Below are 14,584 nucleotides of genomic sequence, written 5' to 3'. Positions count from 1 at the left end.
AATATTTATTATGGCAATTAGTGGGTTTCTAAACATGGCATGAGAAAAAGCAAGACTCGCTCCTTTTGATCACTGTCAGGTCTTCATGTTTGTTACTAAAACCTCTCTCTTTGTCTATATCTCTCCCTGTCTCTCTGTCTGTCTCTGTATCTCTGTGTCTCTCTCTGCCTCCCTGTCTCTCTGAATGTCTGACTCTGTGTATCTGTCTGTCTGTCTGTCTGTCTCTCTCTCTCTCTCTCTCTCTCTCTGTGTGTGTGTGTGTGTGTGTGTGTGTGAGAGAGAGAGAGAGAGAGAGAGAGAGAGAGAGAGAGAAAGAGAAATAGAGACAGAGAGAGACAGAGGAGAGACAGAAAACGTAACACAAGATGAGTTAGAGGCACAAAGGGAGATGGGGCGGAGGAACACAGGAAAATAAACAGATTCAGAGACATGGGAGACAGAGAGAAAGAAGTGACACAAGACGGAGGTCCGCACCACACACCAAGGAAGAGAAATATTGTCTGATCTGATCTACAAAGTAATTCCACATATCACTGTGTGATGAGAACTGACTCTGTGTGGTTAAATGCCAAACACCATGAATGTCCAAACTGGTCACAAATGTGGAAGAACAAAGCTATGTTTACATTTGTTCATCGTTTGCTTAGTCACACTGGGAGCTTTCAATGCCTTCTCCACGGGCATCATCAGGGATTCTGATACCGTTTGGAGAGACTCAAGGTTGACTTCCTGGAGTTCGATGTGCTAAATTCAGAGACTTGGTTCAAACGTTCCCGTTGACTTCCAACCATTTCCAACCTGATCTAAAATTCCTCAGTAGACATCTTAGTTAACTGTGCATTTTAGTTCTTTCGCATAGTCGCAGAGTGGTCCTCGGTGCTCATATAGAAGTGTGGTTCTGTTGGGAAACACAAACTACAGCTGTACTTCCCAGTCTACGTGCAGCTACAATAGCACATTGGCATGTGGCTGCTCCAAGCTGTGATATTCTATAAAGAAGGCACACGTGGGATTTCAGAGATGAGCAAGGATAAAACATCGTCCATTTCTGTCTTGATCACATGACCTGGAGAACAAAACAAGGACACGAGAACCGGACATGGCAGCATGCACCTGCAGTCTGGTGCATGGAAGGCTGAGGGACAGAGGGTTCCAGTCTAGCACCAGCCAGGGGTGCACAGCATAGTTGGGCTACCTGGAGACACACCAGAGCAACACCCAACAGGCAGGCAAGCAAGCAACAACCAAGGAGCTTATGGGAAACAAGGGCAACTTGCAAAATTCTCTTCTGCTAGAGGATAAGAACCTGACTAATAAAGAGTTCCTGGCCCAGGAGGGGAAGAAAGACTTCCTTTATTAAACATGGTGGTTGTGGGACACCCATTTGCCTCCCGGTTCATCACACAGCTACAATGCATACAGCAGCCAGTTCCAAAAGAACCCCACGTTCCAAGGCTCAGGCTCAACTGACATCCTGAAAACGTGTAGTGACGTCAGCTCCTTGCTGAGGAGCTGGACCTGCCCATGCGCCTCTCTTAGGAGAGGCCTCCTGCCTTCCACTGGATTCTGCCCATGGACCTCTCCCCAGGCTGGCTCTCCTTTCCATCTGGGCACTGAAATGTACCTCATCTCTGGGTAGTACTGCAAGCTTGGCCTCAGTGGGTCTTCTAGCAAACCTCGGAGCTACGGCTGATCTCAGTTTGACAGGATGCTGAATAGCTGAGCTGTGGAAATAACATTCGGTGAAGAGGATGAAGGGTTTGGATGTGAACATCAAATATTACCCATGGGACCAAACTGAACCCGAGCTCCCTCTTACTGTGAGAGAGAAAGCCATTTGTGACTCTTGAAAATGATGATCCAAACCCGGGGAGTTGGTCCTATGAGTGCCTGGCTACTGTGTGGTACCTTTGATGCTTTCTCCTCCAGGTAGTTGGAGAAGGGTGTGACACATTCCTCAGCTGAGTTTTGGGTCTTCCAAGACTATTAAAAAATGGTGTGACTATTTCCTAGTTAGAAGAAAGTTAAAGCAGGTCGCATGGACTGGAACATAGCCTTCAGTGAACAAAACAAAACAAAACAAAACAAAACAAAACAGAAAAGCAAGAGGATGGAAAACGGGGCGGTTGATGTCTGATTCCAGCCGCGTGCTCAGCGTCACACTAACCTCGTAAACACTAACGTCAATAGCACCTGTTTGCGCAAATGTTCAATAAAGGGAGGGGATACGAGGAAACTCTGAGGTTTATTATTATTATTATTATTTTGTGGCTATTTAATCAAAAAGTAAGATGAAACCAATATAAATGCCATATGCTTCCAATTCCACAGGTGCCAGAGGGCTCATCCTAAGCAAGGAAAAGCAGCAGAAAGAGAGCAAAAATGGCAGGCAGGCTCCACTCCCTGCACCTGTCACTGGCACAGACTGAGACTTAAGCTCCTGGGGAACTGGAAGGAGAACAAATCCCTGTGATCCTGGCTACAGCTCTGGTACTGGCTATTTTCCCCTGTTGAGTCTGCAAAGGGGGAAGCCTTCAGATGGAGGCCACTGGCTTTGGAGGTGTCAAAGGCAGCTAGCTCTGAGTGGCTGCCAAGCTCTGGTGAAGTCAGATCTCTGCTTCCTGGAAGCAGATGCTTTTCTGGCTCTGTGTGCATGTGTTGTGTGTGTGTGTGTGTGTGTGTGTGTGTGCATGTGTGTGCACACACGTGTGTGCGCTCACGCAATGCAGAGCATCTGACTGACAAACGGGAAGCACTCCAGGAAGCCTCATCCATCACCGGAGCTCAGGACACACTGCCCAGTGCTGCTGCTGCTGACCTCAGCTGCATTCCAAGAAAAGTGTCGCGCATTTCCTAAAGTCCCTCGGGCCCACAGGTCCAGACCTCACTCTGCTAACACCCTGCAGAGTCTGCCATGAGCAGTCCCAGTCTCAACTACCCAAGCCAAACTGAAATGAAGAGGAACAGCTCCACTCTGCAGACCCAGCTTGAAGCAGGCATGTAGCAGATCCAAGCTTTGGAAGGTGCATAAAAACAGCCAAGGACCGGCTAATCGTGGTCACACACACCCTCAGTGTCAGCCGGCTTCTTGGTGGGACCTATGACTCACACTACTGACCACCTCTACCTTTCTGACTCCAAATCAAGGCCTGGCCAGACTATGAACTTCTGCCCATTGCTGCGGGCTCACTGGCTTCTGCTGCCACTGTCTGGTGTGCTCAGTTTACCCAGTTGCTCCCATAAAAGCTGTGATCCACTGTGATCTACTGTGATCCCTTCTGGTCTTCTGTACTGGCTGGTTTTCAGTGTCAACTTGACACAAGTTAGAATCGTCAAAGAGGATGGAGCCTCAGTGGAGAAAATATCTCCATGAGATCCAGCTGTAAGGCATTTTCTCAATGAGTGATCAATGGGAGAGGGTCCAGCCCATGGTGGGTAATGTCATCCCTAGGCTGGTGGTTATGGGTTCTATAAGAAAGCAGGCTGAGCAAGCCAGGGGAAGCAAGCCGGTAAGCAGCACTGCTTGATGGCTTCTGCATCAGCTCCTGCCTCTGAGATCCTGCCCCGAGTTCCTGTCCTGACTTGCCCTTTGGTGATGAACAGCAGTGTGGAAGTGTAAGCGGAATTAACCCTTTCCTCCCCACCTTGCTTTTTTGGTTTTGGTGTTTCATTGCAGCAACCTGGAAAATCGTTAACAAAGACAATGGGTAAAGGATCAGCTCAAAGGTGAGCTGAGAGGTTAGGAAAATCAATATTTTAACTATTTGTGAAGGTCCGGGGTTTCACCCTGCTCCATTTCTGAGCATCATGTTTGTCTGTGGCTAGGTCCTATGGAAATCCAGTCTCCTAAAGACGCTTTCCTTTCCTGCCTTGAACACAATCTTTTCTGAGGAAGGTCTGTGTGGGGGAAAAATGGCCAGAAAACATCTAAAATTATACGAGAGATGGGAAAAGAAAACTTTTCTGGTGATTAAGGCCTGGCACATGGAAACCAGGAAGTGGGGCAAGGCCAAGCTCAGGGAGGATTCTGCTTTCCCTCTGCTCCTGAGGCCAGCATCCCCTGCTACCTTTCCAAGTCCTGAGCCCCGTAGGCATGGAATCTCTGGTCACACCTGAGCACAGATGGCAGATGTGGCTGCACCGCTCTGCCCGTACACACCATCGGCAGACAGCAACATGTGTGGTAGAGGATCAAGATTGTCCACCACAAGCTGCCCTCACAAACCAGACTCAGAACTCATGATCTCACCTAGCAAGTCATGCAGAGGAGGGCTTCAGTGGGGAATCGCTTAGGCCCCCGCTGGTCTTAAGAGTAACCAACACCAGAGAGACTCTGATTTCAGAGTGCTAGTCCACTCTCAGATGGAGTCCCTCAACATGTCTCCTGACTGCTGCAGCAAAACACTATGGCCCCAGGGGCCAGGCTTTGCCCAAATCAATTCCTCAAGCCAGGGATAAAAATAGGAAGTTTAATAAATTTATAACCAGGAATGATGGAAAATGCCATAACCCTAGCATTCAGGAGGCTGAGGCAGGAGGACTGTCATGAGTTCAAGGCCAGCCTGAGCTATAGAGACCCTAACTGATGATGGTGGTGATGATGATGATGATGATGATGATGATGATGATAGGCAAAGGGCCCTGGGACTTCCAGACAGACCTTGCTGGCTCATTTCCCAGCCTGATCTGACAGGATCTGGTACAGTGGGCTGGGGCAACCCTGATCCAGATGTGCCAGGTGAGGATCTGAGAGATCATGTGACAAAGACCCCATGAGAGCCCTGAGCTCAGTGAGGTAAATGCTACTCAGGGTAACTCCATACTTCGAAGCCACAGGGTCTGACTCGATGGGTGCCCCCACCCCATCTCATTCATTAGGTTTCCTCTCTGCACCCTACCCCTGGGTCTCACTCACTAGGTCCCCCCACACACACAACTCTGCTTCTGCTCCCAGCTCCTCGGCCTCATAACACCCAAGTCTGCCTCACAGGACTGTTCTGTGTGCACTGGCCCACTCACTCACACACGGCGTTTGGTCATCTCCCGATCTGCCATTGTTACCCTAATTCTAAAGGTGAAACAAAAACGCAGGGAAAGTAAATGTCATAGAAGCAGAAGGACTCATGCACCAAGCCCTATCCTCAGGCTCCTGCAGTCCCAGGGTCTCTAGACTTCTGCAGTCTTCATTGACATTCCAAACACCTCACTTGCTAAGTAGCCGCCAGCGGCATTTCGATCATAAAGATGAGCCTCTGTCTCCCTCAGACTTGGGGATTTCTTTACCCGTTTCAGCCTGGAGGTGTGCATTGATGAACACAGATAAACACCTGTCAGCACACACAGTGGTCACACATGTCAGCACACACAGTGGTCACACATGTCAGCACACACAGTGGTCACACATGTCAGCACCCACAGTGGTCACACATGTCAGCACACACAGTGGTCACACATGTCAGCACCCACATTGGTCTCAGATGTCAGCAAACAGTGGTCACACATGTCAGCATACATTGGGATCACACATGTCAGCACACAGTGGTCACACACATCAGCACACACAGTGGTCACATATGTTAACACACAGTGAGCACACATGTCAGCATACGCAGGGATCACACATGTCTGCACCCACACTGGTCTCACATGTCAGCACACATAGGGATCACACATGTCAGCACCCACACTGGTCTCACGTGTCAGCACACACACTTGTCTCACATGCCAGCACCCACACTGGTCTCAGATGTTCCCTCCACATCAGCACCCACACTAAAGCGCTAAAGTCGTTGCATCTGCACAGCACATCCTTACACTGGGGCCTCAAGTTCCATGGATTGTAGCCCTTGTGAGTAGCCAAGATCCACTATGGAAGCTTCTACATAGGAATGTTTCTGTACCCAGAACACCTCGATCAGATCCTAAATAGAGTCCTTAGACTCTACTTAAAGATGAATGAGTCCCCAACGAGTGCTCCTTAACATCTCCCAATCCTATCCCTGGCTCTTTGCCCAAGATGCCCAAGAGGCAGCCATGGGACTTGGGTTTGTTCCACCTGCCTGCTCACTGGGCCCGAGGTCCAGGCTTCACCTCTAGACTTAGGGTTTCTGAGTCTGAACCAGATTTCTTTCCCCAAATCATGCTAAGGACTGAGCTGAAACTCCCAGGATTGTTCTCCCCAGATCGGATTCTCTCCCCGTTTTTCCCAGAAAACTTTCATTCACTCTCAAAGCCTGACTGATCTCCATGGGAAGTTCCTGTCCAAGTAGAAATGACACAGGGTACTATGTGCCATACCATCTGCTTCTCCCATGTGCGCATCACAGTAGGAGTGGCCTCCGTCTGTCCCCAGAGGCCCTGAGCTCTTTGGAGCATTTATGCTGTCCGTGTGTTATGCTCCCAGATCCTGGAACAGAAGGAAGTAATTCAAACTCCAGGCTACTTACTTTCCTGTCTCACGCCCAACTTTCACCATAGCCCAGAGCCACGTCTCCAAGGATCCGGGCCTAGTAAAACTGTTTCCCTCTCCGTCCCCTGGGCAACCCTAGCCAGGACTTGCTTTGCACTTTCTTATACAATATAATGAATGAAAGCCAATCACCAGGTTTGACCCTGCTCTCGGAGAGAGCAGTAAAATGCTTTCTTGGTGCAAAGAAATGGGTCAGTTAAATGCAGAGCCATCTGCTGTACCTGAGATGACTGGCCTTCACTGGCATTTGGAGCCTGTCAATGGCATTTCACAACTCGTGTCCAGTGGTCAGCAGAGGCTGGGGCACACAAGAGGGATTTGGAAGATGTTGGGAGAGGGAAGGCTAAGAGAGATTAGCCAGCCTGCTAATGACTCAGGGAGCTAGGTCACAGCTGCACAGAAGAGCTGAGAGGGCCCCTCGGCATTGCGCCAGTGAGCTCACTTAAGCCCAGCTGTGGGAAGAGAGCACTAGAGACAGTTCCCACAAGAGAAATGAAGTTCATGAAAAGGAAAGGTAACTGAAGTCACATAACATGAGAACAGATAAACATGGCTTCCTTAGCCTTGGGGAAGACCACGGGGAGGCCACCAGCTCCTTCCAGGACCACTGTTGGCCAGCTCCCTTGTCCCCTTGCTCCTGCTCCTTAAGACCACAACAGGGCTCTGTGTGGCTCTCATGGCCACCACCCCTAGGACCCTATGAGCCTACTGTCTTTCAGCTATGTGTGCCTGACCCTGTAGCCCATGGGAAATGCCCCAGAGTTACACTTACTAAGATCTCTTGAAAACCATCTTCCCTAATACAGTCATTGAACAAGGGGTATGTTGTTACTTTGAGAGAAATACTGACAACTAGGTGTACAGATGATGAAATACTTAGAGCATCCCTTCTGTTTTGATGTTGTCATGGCACTGGATGGATGTGTGTGTGTGTGTGTGTGTGTGTGTGTGTGTGTGTGTAGCAGTGCCATCACTAGAGGGCACCAACAGGAGAACCTCTGTCACCTAAGTTCCACTGAGGCAAGGAAAGGTGTGGGAGAACCACCTTAAATGGATTCTTGCCTGTATATGAACATGTGACACAAAGCCAAAGAGCTGACTAAGTGTATTAGTCAGCCTGGGACTCTAAGTGACAGTACCTTCCCAGAACAACCAAGCATCAGTATCACATCTTGAGTGAACTGGTCTCAGGAACAAAGCTAGGAGGGGGGCTCACACCAACCAAGTGGGCTTCTGTGCACCATCCCTGCAAGAGATCTATGAGCACACCTTGCAAATGCAATCACACTCTACACTTGGGGAAAGCCCAGCCACCACTGGCTCAGTGTCCTGTGGGAAATGTAAACGGGCAGGCATTTAGAAAGGGCAGTATCGATCATGCTCCACCCCTGCACAGGGGCGAGGCTGGCAGAACAATGTCCAAGAGGACAAACATGGCTGACTGAAATCCTCCCTGGAACACCACAGGACACTTTCCCTCTGAGCTCTGCTCTATTAAGAAGCTGATAAAATGCCTTTCTCTGCATTCCCAGGGATCAGCAGGCTATTCATCAGATATCCATCCACTCAACCGCATTCTGCCATCGTGGTTAATATCTCAAGATAATAATAATTTTTTAAAAATCCAAACAACAGCTGACCAATCAGGAGTGTCTGCTGAAGCCTATAATCCTAGCACTTGGAAGATTGGGACAGGAAGTTCAAGGCCACCGTGGGCTAGACAATGAGACCCTTTCAGTGAGACTCCTCGAAGCAAGGCCTATCTGTAAATGCATACAGCAAGTGACATCAGACTCCTCAGCCAACCCCCTCAGAAAAGAGTATCTATCCCACACAGGGAGTGACAAGGGACAAGTGTCAGCATGCAAACATCCTTCCAGATCCATCTGCCTGGTGTCTGCAGGTGTTTGGAAACTTGTGCCAGGACTGACTTGTCAGTGAAAGCCAGGCACTGCAGCTCCCATGACCCGTTCTCCACTGATCAATCCCTCCAAGTGCTGTACACAGGACTCCTGCCCCGAGAACACCTCAGACACACCATGCACCCACAGGATACGGCTCTATGTACTCAGTTGGGTCATGCTGGCAGGTGCTCGTGCCTCTTGGCCTTCAGTGGGCTGGGACAGGACTCCTGGGCTGAAGTAGAACCCTCTGTAAAGACCTTCTTCTCACCACGGTGTCCCTGCCTTTCAGGCCTGTTCTCATTAGGCAAATGTGGGAAAATATTTATGAATGTTATCTTTATTTTGAATCTAGCACATAACAGGGTTCTAATACTATCTAATACAAGTCTAATACCATCTAATACAGTTTAATACATGTCTAATACATGTTGAATATTGTCTAACACTGTCTAATACATGTCTAATAAACACATCTAATACATATCTAATACATGTCTAGTTCTTTCTAATACGTGTCTAATATTGTCTAGTACATGTCTAATACTGTGGGAACTAAAAGGGGGGCCTGGGGAAGAGGGGGAGGAAGCACCCATGCCCCATCAGAGTTCCACCTATGCTCGGGACAGGCGGACGTGGGAGGGCTGCCAAATGCCTTCCACTCAGCTCCGGGTGGGCATCCAAGCCTCTAACCCACTCATCGGGGAGTGAACAAGGGGCAGCCCAACTTGGGAGCCCTGGGGTTATGGGAGAGAGGGAAGAGAGGTTCCCATGCATGCAAGAGTGATCACAGCCTTGATGAGCAGAGATTGTCTATGGTTTTAGAGCTTTATTGTAGAAAGGCAGGGAGAAAGAGAGAAGGGAGAGAGAGAGAGAGAGAGAGAGAGAAGGCTAGAGAGAAAAAGAGTAAGAGGGGAGAGGGGAGGGGAGGGGAGGGGAGGGGAGAGGAGAGGAGAGGAGAGGAGAGGAGACAACAAAGAGAGAGGAGTGAGAGAAGTGAGAGATAAGAGAACAAAGGAATGATAGGAGTGAGAGAGATGAGGAGGGGCCGAACAGCCCCTTTTAAAGTGAGCTACTATCTTTTCTGTTGCTAGGTAACTGGGGAAGAGTTTAGCCTGAAGGTCAGAAGCTTGGGACATTGCCTACGTGATTTCTAGCCATGCTTTTCTTATGGGGGCTGTGGGGGGGTGGTAACTTAGGTAGGAGCCAGAGTTCCAGGGACATGAGAGAACTCCTTCCTTCCTATGTAGGTAAATTATGACCACTGGGTCCCAGGGTTCAGCATCTCAGCTCGACTGAAGACCAGCCTGTCTGTGCATAGCCCAATGCCCCACATAATACTGTCTGATATATGTCTGATACTGAACTATATCCACATCCTTTAAATTTTTTTATTTTCATTTTTTTTTTAATTTGAGACATTTACTTGTACATACAAGTTGTCTTAGAATTTGTCCTACAGGTCCAGGTGGAACTTAGATTTAGAATTATCTTGACCATAAATTACAATTAAGACTTCTCCTGCCAGGCGGTGGTAGCACACACTTGGGAGGCAGAGGCAGGCAGATTTCTGAGTTCGAGGCCAGCCTGGACTACAAAGTGAGTTCCAGGACAGCCAGGGCTATACTGAGAAACACTGTCTCGGAAAAGAGGAAAAAAAAAAAAAAAAAGGCTTCTCCTTCATGAGTAGTTGAGATCACAGGCCAAGAATCCCAAATAGGTTTATAAGCACAGAAAACCACAGAAATCCTATCCTCCTCAAAAAAGAAGACAACTTAACCTAGAAACACATATTAAATGCCATCCAATGTTCAACAGGCGAACACATACTTTGTATGGAGGGGGGTTATAAAATAGGAGTGAACAGGAAATCTGGGCTCACAGAACACGCAGAATGCCACAACAGGACAGTGCCATGTGCTGTGATCTGTGCTCTGGTGGAGGCATCCATAGCCCGTGTGGGTGACCGGGGTCACGCATGACTTTTACACGCTTCATTAATCACATTAAAAAGGATACAGGATCAATTGATTCTAATAGGTTTCATTTTAATATAATGCACTTGCTATATCCCCGTTTCCTTCAAAATGCATTTCGTTTGTATGAGTGCTTCATCTGCATGTATGTATATGCACCCCATGCAAGCCCAGTGCCTGCAGAGGTCAGGAGAGGGTGAGTGGTTCCCGGGAGACTATATTACAGAGAGCTGAGCCACCATGTGCAAGCTGGGAACGGAGCCCAAGTCCTCTGCAAGAGCAGCAAGTGCTTGTCACTGCTGAGCCGTCTCTCCAGGCTCAAAATACCATCATTTCCACATGCAGCCTGCATGAAATACTGTGGACGCCTTTTGTGTTCTTATGTTGTTGTCAGAGACTGTGTATATTTTGTTCTAGGAGTACTTCTCAATCTGTGGCCTCCATAACCATGTGATGCTCGTAGCCGCCACAATGAAGTCTGGGCAAACTGCACATCTTTCTGGCTACAAGACCCAGAAAACAAAGGAAGAGCTCAGACCTATACCCTAGATCCCAGGAGGGGACAACCTGAGAGTCAGGTATATAGCCTGGGGCACTGTATCATCCAAAGAGACACAGCAGAAGTCATTGCTAATGGGTGTAGCGGGGTTAGACATCACACAATGTGCAGCTCTGTCCAGCCAGAGGTTCTGTCCCCTAACCTAAACTTTTCCTCATAGTAGAAGCCTAACAGAGACATGTACTTGGAAATCATGTCAATGTTATTTGGAGACGTTAAACGGGAAGTAGAAAGGGTGCTGGTGGAAATGTAAGAAGCCATTCTGAGGTTGGTGTTGAGCTGGAGAAAATACTAGAAAGCCACCCTGGAGTTCTGCTCTCTGCACAGGGCAGGGGGGGGGGGGTGCGGGGATGGGGGGTCGACCTGCATGTCTGGACTATTCTCCTTTGTGCATAAGCAGTCTCCTGCTAAGAAAAACAAGGGAGCGCAGGCTCCTCAGATCCCTTGTGCCTGTCCTCTGCTTGTTGACTCTTACCTGGCTATGGCTCGTTGTGGACAGTAACCCCACTCCCACCCCCACCCTACCTCACAGAGTGAATAGCTAGAGTCAAAGTACTACAAGCATCAGACAGAGAGCCACGCAACAGAGAGGAGGCTGGACTGAAGCAGGACCCACTCAGGAGAACTCAACCAGATCTACTGACTAGAGTTCATGACCTCTGGGAATGACGGAGGCATAGTCAGGAAGCCACAAGGACTGGTAATGGGACTGACATCACAGAGACCCGCACTCAGCTAACAGCCCAGCCACTTGCCATCTTTGAAAGGCGTGCCAATCCTGCTCAGGGATCCACAGGGACAACATGATCACCTGCAGGGCTCTTGCAAGCATCAAGCAGGAGCCCTGTTAACAGGCACCGGATGAAGCAGCAGATGGGCTGATACAAACATCAACCCTCCCTCACCACCGCACAGGACCCAGCCTCAATTCAAGCTGATCAACCATTCTATTCATGAGGTATATAGAAAAGAAAACAAAAACAAACAAACAAACTAAAACAAAAATGTTAATTCATAGAGCATGGTCATATGCATTTCTCTTTAGGTTCCTTAAACCTGGAGCCATTTCTCTGGTTTCCTTCCGCCATGCTAAGAAACTCACTTTGTAGACAGTGGGGAAGGACTTGAGTTTGGGAGTCTCACTGGGAGTACAGCAAAGTGCTTTCAGGCATTATATTTGGCCTGTGCAGGTGCTGGGTAACTGCTCCAGATCCAGAAGCCTGGGTGCAGGTTCCTTTGTCGTGAAATTGGCTAGAAGCCAGGAGCAAGAAGGGAGTACTGACCAAGGGTAACAGGAAAGCCCTCCCAGGCGATGCACCGGAATGACACGCAGCCTTCCCCCTTGGCAACCAAGACTTCCAGCAGGCGTTCCTGACACACCTTGGATACAGAACAATGTGTTGTGAAGCACATGGGGAGTCTTGGGCTCTTCTGTCTTCTACCCTGGGGACAAAGGCTCCTCGAGGCTCCAGAACTCAAGGCAAAGAGTGGGTGGCTGCGCGCTGTGGGCACCCACTGAAGCAGAGAAGTGTTTATATCTGCCAGTTCAATTGATGGAGCACCCTAAAGCACAGAGATCAAGAGTGTAGTGAGGCTATAAAGACATTAAAAATGGAACCCCGTGGCTAGTTCTTATGTGCCTACACACAGTAGAGTGCCAGGTTCCAGCAAGAGAAGGCAGGAGAGATCTGGGGCAGCAGGCTAGGAGGGTTAGCTTTAATTTTCAACCTAACACAATGCAGAATCACTGGGAGAAGGACTTCTAGGAAGTCCTTCTAGGAAGCATTATCTTAATTATGTTAATTGATGTGGGAAGTCTCCCACCCACCCACCCCCATTGTGGGCCGAACTGTTCCCTGAGAAGGAGGAGGAGGAAGGGGAGAAAGAGGAGGAAGGGAGGAGGGGGAGGAGAAGAGGAAGAAGGAGAGGAGGAGGAGGAGGAAGAGGAGGAGAAAATGATGAAACTGGGAGGAAGGCATGTTTGAGAGTCCAAAGGAAGTTACAGGGATAAAGAGGGTAAATATTATCAAGAAACATTGTAAAGAAGCACAAAATTCTTAAAGAATAAAAACTATTATTTTTTTTTTTAAAGAGATAACTAGCTGAACCCCAGCAGGCATTCATCAGCTCACTGCTTTCTACTCTTGACTTCAAGTTTTTGCTGCCTCAGCTCCCACACCATGGACTATAACCCGGAATTGAGAGTCACAAAAGCCCTTTGTCTCCTAAGTTACTTCTGTTGGAGTATTTTTATCACAGCAACAGGAAAAGAAAATAAGAGAGAGGGTATCTCATCACGAAGTCTATGAAGAGCCAGGAGGACCCCCAGAGAACTTGTGAAACCGTAAGAGAGAGACGCCCCGTCAGAGCTGGCTCACCAGAGGGGACAATGCCAAAGTCCACTGAGAAAGGACACTGTCAGAAGCGGTGAGTTCAAAGTCAGCAGCAGCATTCTCTGGGGACTTCTAGTGACGCCAGGAGTCCCCACAACTCCAAAGTGTCTTCATAGCCTCTTCTTGCCTGTTCCAGTGAGAGGGAAGATGAGGAGCCCTTCCTATCTGCGGGGCAATACCCCATATCCTCTTCTCATGCTCCAGCTCCCCTGTTAAGAAGAGACGCCATGCCTTTATGTTCTGCTTAGAAGGAACCTTCAGCCACAGCCATCAGAACTTCACCCAGGGATCTGCCTGGGTGGGGGAGGGTTAGAGTCAGCCCTCGCTGCTTGGAGACTGAGCCAGCTACCTGGTGTCATCCTGCACGAACTTTCCCTGAGTGTTAGCTTTATGCCTGCAGGTAGACTCCAGAGCCTGAGCTTTAATACCTTCAGGTTCGTTCAACCATTCAATTAACAGATAGGAAACAAAAGGTTTGCTTCAGCAACAGGAACCTACACAGTTGAATAACACTGCCTTTCACTGTTATTTTCAGTCACTGTGAAGTCTTTACAGTAGACTCCCCTTCTGAAAGCAACACGCTGACCTCCAAAAGGATGCTTCCATAGAGTGTCCTCTTCCTCAGCCTTGCCATCCTACCCCCAGGGACTCCACCACCCACCTCTTTTTTAATCCTCTGGCTGTTTTCCTTCATGGTATACAACCCCTTGCCACTGGGTTCTTTACCTGGCTTAAAGAGAACACCTTTTGCTCAAGTAACCCTCACTCCCAGTTCCTAGCTCAGTCCTAGGGTTAGAGCTGGGCCTCCAAAACCATGCAGCTTCCCTACCATATATGTGGAGCTCCGGAGGGTTGTTATGCAGCCTACAGCCAGCCTGGCTGAGGAGGGGGTATCTTCTTTTCTTCAGTGCTCAGCCTGGTTATCAACTTTGGCCCTCATGCCAACAGTCACGGTCTTCCTGACAGGATGAATCCAATGGCACATGGCACAGCCAACTAGCCTGCCTCCTCCTGCCCACCTGCTTGGCTCTGATCCAGAGTCAGATACCTACTGTGAAGTCCTGTTTGTCCACAGTAAGACCTCTCCCCGAGGAGAGGTTTCCTGGGCTGGGAGCCTGTTAGTCCCTGTGGGGAAGCAGGATTCAGTGGGAAGGGAAATGCTGCAACCTTTCCCATGGCTTCCCAGGAAGGAGTGGGCACAGCAAGGCTAGCAGGCAGGTGGGACTGGCTAGCCGAGTTGTCTCAAAGGGATGTGAGGAAGTCTGGGAAACAGAGTGGTCCAGGCC

General features: G+C 49.0%; 1 protein-coding gene across 3 annotated transcripts in view; it reads right to left on the bottom strand.

Annotated features, from left to right (window-relative positions):
- Positions 1-14,584, bottom strand: part of Dlgap2 (DLG associated protein 2) — a 757,651-nt gene that overhangs the window by 564,872 nt on the left and 178,195 nt on the right. The window lies entirely within an intron of this gene.

The sequence above is a fragment of the Mus musculus genome, chromosome 8 (genome assembly GCF_000001635.26).
Source record: "Mus musculus strain C57BL/6J chromosome 8, GRCm38.p6 C57BL/6J".
In the NCBI taxonomy this organism is placed as follows: Eukaryota; Metazoa; Chordata; class Mammalia; order Rodentia; family Muridae; genus Mus; species Mus musculus.
The sequence above is the reverse complement of the archived record's forward strand: the minus strand, read 5'-3'. Positions and strand labels throughout refer to the sequence as shown.